This window comes from Penaeus japonicus, unplaced genomic scaffold (assembly GCF_977035675.1).
Source record: "Penaeus japonicus unplaced genomic scaffold, GWHDUDI00000001_assembly GWHDUDI00001519, whole genome shotgun sequence".
In the NCBI taxonomy this organism is placed as follows: Eukaryota; Metazoa; Arthropoda; class Malacostraca; order Decapoda; family Penaeidae; genus Penaeus; species Penaeus japonicus.
The window spans coordinates 2,699-9,915 of NW_028235921.1; the positions used below are offsets into that span (position 1 = coordinate 2,699).

General features: G+C 38.9%; 1 pseudogene; it reads right to left on the minus strand.

Moving 5' to 3' along the window:
• Positions 1-1,736: 1,736 nt before the first annotated feature.
• On the minus strand, positions 1,737-2,108 carry LOC147466363 (histone H2B-like; annotated as a pseudogene).
• Between the last annotated feature and the right edge of the window lie 5,109 nt (positions 2,109-7,217).

Below are 7,217 nucleotides of genomic sequence, written 5' to 3' on the forward strand. Positions count from 1 at the left end.
TCAAACGAAAGAAAAACATAAAGGGGAGAGAGAGAGAGAGAGAATCATGCGAAATAGAGAGAGGGGGAAAGAAGAGAAGAAGGAGAGAGGGAAATACGAAGAAGAAGAAGGAGAGAGGGAAATACGAAGAAGAAGAAGGAGAGAGGGAAATACGAAGAAGAAGAAAAAGGAGAGAGGGAAATAATAATAATAATGATATAAATAATAATAAAATAATAATAAGAATAATAATAATAAGAAGAAGAAGAAGAGAGAGAGTCAGAGCGAAACAAAGCATAAAGAGAGAGGAAAAGAAGGAGAGAGAGAGAAGAGAAAGAGAAAGAGAAAGAGACAGAGAGTGAGAATCAATTGCGAATAGAGAGAGGAGGGAAATAAGAAGAAGAAGAAGGAGAGAGTGAAATAAGAAGAAGAAGAAGGAGAGAGGGAAATAATAATAATAATAATAATAATAATAATAATAATAATAAGAAGAGAGAGTCAGAGCGAAACAAAGCATAAAAAGAGAGAGGAAAAGAAGGAGAGAGAGAGAAAGAGAAAGAGAGAGAGAGAATCAAAGCGAAACAAAACATAAAAAGAGAGATAAAGAGAGAGGAAAAAGAAGAAGAAGAAGGAGAGAGGGAAAGAAGAAGAAGAAGGAGAGAGGGAAATAATAATAATAATAATAAGAGAGAGTCAGAGCGAAACAAAGCATAATAAGAGAGAGGCAGAGAGAGAGGAAAAGAAGGAGAGAGAGAGAAAGAGAGAGAGTCAAAGCGAAACAAGCATAAAAGAGAGAGGGAAAGAAGAAGAAGAATATGTATATATATCATATATATGTATATGTATATGTTATATATATTAATATATATATATATATATATATATATATATATATATATACATACATATTATATACACACACATTGTATTATCTATGTAAATGCATGTACATGTCCTTATATACATACATCCATATATTATTATAAATATATATATATATATTTATATATATATATATATATTATTAATATATATATATATATATTTATCTATCTATATATATTGCGAATTAGTATTATGATGTACAAGTTTAAATATCTATATTTGCAAGCTGTTAAATTCATGATTTCAAACCATGGCTGTGATTATGTGTGGTCAAGTATTGCTATTTAGTGATATTTTAGTGTGTAACTTTTAATTCTGAATGTGTGATAAAATAACGTGAACGCATACTATGATGACTGATCTAGGTATGTGTGTATCAGGTAATATTGCACAGCTGTTTGTGTTTAGGTTTCTCTCTCTCTTTTCTTTCTTTTCACAGGTGTTTGTGTTACTCTCCATCTGTTTCTACGTACATGTATGTATGGATTTGCTTTTTCTCAACTAAAGCCCCTCACAGCTAATTGTGCCCAATTCGTAAGAGCAATTTGTCAACGACTTTCAGAAAAAAAGTGACGGATATGGAATATATTACACATGCCTGGTATATAGCTCATTTATGCCAGATCAATATGTCTCATTTTCTATGCAATGCGCAATGCAAGTAACACGATACAAGCCCTAGATAAGAGTTTTGATAAGCCCCTCGCCTAAATAAACAAACAGCTGACCCCAAACCACGCGCCGCGGTGCAAAGTAAACAAAAACAACAAGATAACAACGCACATGTCTTTCTATCTGCTTTATCACAAATTGTGGCTCCTAAAGGAGCCGATGTTGGTAGAGGAGGCAGGTAAACCGTGCAACCTTCTAATTTACTTGGAGGAGGTGTACTTGGTGACAGCCTTGGTGCCTCACTCACAGCGTGCTTGGCCAGTTCTCCGGGCAGCAACAGCCTGACGGCGGTCTGGATCTCCGGGCTGGTGATGGTGGAAGGCTTTTTTTAGTGTGCAGTGTCGGAAGCCTAATCTGCAATGCGCTCATATTTTTCGTTCACGAAAGAGTTCAACATGGACATGGCCTTGCAGGAGATACGGTGTCGGGGTGGACCTGCTTCAACACCTTGTAGATGTAGATGCTGTAGCCCTCCTTCCTCCTGCGCTTCTTCTTCTTATCACCCTTGGTGATAGACTTTTGGGCCTTACCGGCCTCTCTGGCAGCCTTTCGGAAGTTTTGGGGGGCATCACGGTGGTTATACCTTCAGTAAACACTGATAAGGATTTTGACCTGAAATTTCCTTATATTGGCCGACACGGGCGCCAGCCTCAGGTGAGTGAGCCGCGGCTAGTGGCTCAAAGGGCGTGCCACCGTTGCCATCTAACGCCATCGGAAAGTTTCAACGGTGGGCGCCTATAAATAGGGATGCTCTCGATTGCAATTGCAAGTTTTTGAGAATACCTTATAAAGCAAACATCATGTCAGGTCGTGGTAAGGGTGAAAGGTCAAGGGCAGTCAAAGTCCCGCTCGAGCAGGGCCGGCCTTCAGTTTTCCGTAAGGTAGGATTCACCCCTTCTGCGTAAGGGAAATTTACGCTGAAACGTGTCCGAGCAGGTGCCCGCTGTGTACCTGGCTGCCGTCATGGAATACCTGGCTGCTGAAGTTTCTCGAGCTGGCAGGTAAACGCCGCCCGTGACAACAAGAAGACCCGTATCATCCCCGTCACTAGCAGGCTCTTGCAGCTGGCTAGCCGTAACGACGAGGAACTGAACAAGGCCTCCTCTCTGGTGTGACCATTGCCAGGGTGGTGTCCTGCCTAACATCCAGGCTGTGCTCCTCCCCAAGAAGACTGAGAAGAAATAGATATCCTTTTTCTCTCGGTTGCCTCTTTTCAAACAACAATCGGCTCCTTTCGGAGCCACAAAATCTCCCCTAGAGATGTAATTGACTACTCAACTCTATCAATCCCAAACTAATTAAACTAGGCTACTCAACCTCAACCTTAAACCCCAAGCCCAAATGCATAGATTGCAAAAAAAAAAAATATCAATGTCATATTCTTCAATAACATTGTCATCATACTCAACTTCTCAACAACCAACAAAACAACTCACCGATGCCCCCACACCATACTAAATGCCAATCAACTAATTTACTTATCACCCACCCAAAATCAATTTAAAATTCCAAAAATTAGTGTTCATAAAGAGAGAGAGAGAGAGAATCAAAGCGAAAGAAAACATGAGAGAGAGAGAGAGAATCAATGCGAAATAGAGAGAGAGGGAAAGAAGGAGAGAGAGAGAGAGAAAGAATCAAAGCGAAAGAAAACAGAGAGAGAGAGAGAGAGAGAGAGAGAGAGAGAGGGAAAGAAGAAGAAGGAGAGAGAGAGAGAGAGAGAGAGAGAGAGAACAAAAAGAGAGAGAGAGAGAGAGAGAGAGAGAGAAAGAAGAAGAAAGAGAGAGAGAGAGAAACAAAGAGAAAGAAAAAAAAAAACATAAAGAGAGAGAGAGAGAGAGAGAGAGAGAAAGAATCAAAGAGAAAGAAAACATAAAGAGAGAGAGAGAGAAAGAATCAAAGAGAAAGAAAACATAAAGAGAGAGAGAGAGAGAGAGAGAGAGGGAAAGAAGAAGGAGAGAGAGAGAATCAATGCGAAATAGAGAGAGAGGAAAAGAAGAAGGAGAGAGAGAGAATCAATGCGAAATAGAGAGAGAGGGAAAGAAGAAGGAGAGAGAGAGAGAATCAATGCGAAATAGAGAGAGGGAAAGAAGAAGGACAGAGAGAGATAATCAATGCGAAATAGAGAGAGAGAGGGGAAGAAGAAGAAGGAGAGAGGGAAAGAAGAAGAAGAAGGAGAGAGGGAAAGAAGAAGAAGAAGAAGAAGGAGAGAGGGAAGAAGAAGAAGAAGAAGAAGAAAGGAGAAGGGGGAAGAAGAAGAAGAAGAAGGAGAGAGGGAAAGAAGAAGAAGAAGAAGGAGAGAGGAGAGAGCAGAAAGGGAAGAAGAAGGAAGAGAGAAGGATAGAGAGGGGGAAGGAAAGATCGAAAGAAGAAGAAGGAAGAGAGGGAAAGAAGAAGAAGTAGGAGCGAGGGAAAGAAGAAGAACGGGAAGAAGAAGGAGAGAGAGGGAAAGAAGAAGAAGAAGTAGAAGGAGAGAGGGAAAAGAAGAAGAAAAGAAAGAAGGAGAGCGGGAAAGACGAAGAAGAAGAGAGGGAAAGAAGAAGAAGAAGAAGGAGTAGAGGGAAAGAAGAAGAAGGAAGGAGAGGAGGGAAAGAAGGAAGAAGAAGTAAAGAAGAAGAAGGAGAGTGGGAAAGAAGATAAAGAAGAAGGAGAGACGAAAAGAAGAAGAAGAAGAAGGAGGAGAGGGAAAGAAGAAGAAAAAGGAAGACGAGAGAATCAGGAGCGAAAACAAAGCATAAAAAGAGAGGGCAGAGAGAGAGGAAAAAGGATGAGGAGTAGAGAGAATCAAAAGCGCACAAAACATAAAAAGAGAGAGGGAAAGAAGAAGTAAGGAAGGAGGGAAAGAGGAAGTAGAAGAAGAAGAAGATGGGAGAGTCAGAGCGAAAACAAAGCAGAAAGAAAGAGGCAGAGAGAGAGGGAAAAGAAGGAGAGAGAGAGAGAGACGAGGAGACGTGAGAGCGAGAGAGAGAGAGAGCATAACATAAAATCAAGAAAAGAAATAGTATAAATAAATAAAAGGGGCGGGGGCTAGGACCAGAAAAAAAGTAAAACGCGAAACCACAAAAAGAAGAAAAAATAGTAAACCGGACAAGTGATAGCCAGAAAGACGAAAAACTATAAAAGAAAGAAAATAAAACGATAGAACAAACAAACAAAGAAGACAAGGACCACGAAAAAAAACGAAAGAAAAAAATTAAGACCACCAAGGAATAGAGACGAAAGAGAAAATGAAAAGGAAAAGACGACGAGAGGGAAGAAGAAAAAAAAAAAAAAAAAAAAAAAACAGGGAAAGATAGAAAATCTCCGGAGGAAAAAGAAGGAAACCAAAAAGTAAGAAGAATCAAAGAAAAAAAAAAAAAAGCGGAGAACCATAAACACAAGAAAAAAAAGAAAAACAAAAAAAAAGAAGAGAAACAATCATAGACATGATAAATAACGAGGCAATAAAAAAAGGAAAAGAGATTCAAATCAAAGAACAAGACAAAACAAGGAAAAAGACGAAAGAAAGAATGAAACACGATCACACACTAAATGCCAAAAACAAAAAAAAAAAAAAGAATGTTAAGAAATAAAATAAATAAATAAAATAAATGCGAACACCAAGGAGAAGAGAAAGAAAGGAACAAGAAAAAAAAGAAGAAAAAAAGAAGAACGAAAGGTGGGGGGTAGAGGATAAGACAAAAGAAAGAGGAAAATGAATAAAGCAAGCAATCAAGAAACCATTAACACAGTAACGAAAAAAGGTACAATTCATCAGTCAAATGAAACATTGTCGATGTTGAAAAAATAGTATAAGCGGGAGGAAAGAAAAATGAGTGACAATAAAGCGAGAGCGGAGGATGGGTGGCGGACGAGAGGGAGGGAGAGGAAACAAGATAAAAATTGAACGAATAAGAAAAAAGGAGGAGGGAGGAGGAAGAGAGGAAGAGAGAAAGAAGAAAAAGAAGAGGAGAAGGAAGAAGAAGAAAAAGAAGAAAAGGAGGAGGAAGAAAAAGAAAGAAGAGGAGGAGGAAGAGATGAAGGATATAGATAATAGAAAGAACAGAAAAATGATGCGAACAAGAGGGATGGTGAGAGAGAGAGAGAGAAAGAAGAAGAGAGATAGAGATAGGGGGAAAAAAAGAAGAAGAAGAAGAAAAAAAGAAGAACAAGAAGAAGAAGAAACAGAAGAAGAAGAGAAGAAGAAGAAGAAGAAGAAGAAGAAGAGAGAATCAATGCGAAATAGAGAGAGAGGGAATGAAGAAGAAGGAGAGAGAGAGAGAGAGAGAGAGAGAGAGAGAGAGAGAGAGAGAGAGAGAGAGAGAGAGGAGATGAGAGAAGAGAGAGAGGAGAGAGAGAGAGAAGAGAAATCAATGCGAAAGAAAGCATAAAGAAGAGAGATAGAGAGAGAAAGGGAAAGATGAAGAGAGAGAGTAGAAAGAAGGGAGAGGAGAGAGAGAAGAGGCATCAAAGCGAAAGAAAACATAAAAGAAGAAAGAAGAGAGAATCAATGTGAAATAGAGAGAGAGGGAAAGAAGAAGAAGAAGAAGAAGAGAGATAAAAAATAAAAGAGAGAAAGAGAGAGAGAGAGAGAGAGAGAGAGAAATCAATGCGAAAATGGAGAGTGAGAGAGAGAATCAATGCTAAAAAGAGAGAGAGAGGGAAGAAGAAGAAGAAGAGAAAGAGAAGAGAAGAAAAGAGGGAAAAGAGAAAGAGAAAGAAGAGAATCAAAGCGAAAGAAAACATAAAGAGGAGGAGAGAGAATCAAAGCGAAAGAAAACATAAAGAGAGAGAGAGCGATCAATGCGAAATGAAGAGAGAGAGAGAGAATCAATGAAAAAAAGAGAGAGAGGGAAAGAAGAAGAAGAAGAAGAAGAGAAAGAGAAAGAGAAAGAGAAAGACAAGAGAATCAAAGCGAAACAAAACATAAAAAAGAGAGAAAGAAGGAGAAGAGGAGAGAGGAAGAAAGAAGGAGAGATCAGAGCGAAACAAAGCATAAAAAGAAGGCAGGAGAGAGGAAAAGAAAGAGAGAGAAAGAGGAAAAAAAGATAAAAAAGAAAGGAGAGGCAGGGGAGAGAGGAAAAAAGAAGGAAGGGGAGAAAAGAGGAAGGAAAGGAAAGAGGAAGAGAAAAAAAAGAAGGGGGAAAAAAAAAAAAAAAAAGAAAGAGAAGGGGGAAGAAAGAGAGAAAGGGGAGGGAAGGAGAGGAGAAGAAAGGAAAGGAAGGAGAGAAAAGGGGGGAAAATAAGAGAGAAAAAGAGGGGAATTCAAAGCGAAAAAAAAACATAAAAAAAAGAGAGGGGAAAGAAAGGGGAAAAAAAAGAAGGAAGGAAAAAAAGGGAAAAGGGGGAAGAGGAAGGGGGGAAAGAAAAAGGGAAAAAGGGAAGAAAAGGAAGAAGGAAAGAAGAAGGAAGAAGAAAAAGAAAAGAAAAGAAAAATGGGGAAACAGTATAGAAAGAACGGAAAAAAAGATAGAACAAGAAAAATGGTAAGGGGGAGGATAAGGGTGAGGATGAGAATGAAAAGAAAGACGAGTAAAAATAAAGGATATGAACAGTCAAGCAAAAAAAGCAAAAGAACTATACCTAAATGACCCAAAACCCTTTTTTATACGAAACTAAACCCCAAAACAATATGTACGCCCCCCTTGTAGCCCCCGAAAAGAGTTGAGTAAATTTGTTTTAAAACTCCTGAGAGCCCCCGGGGA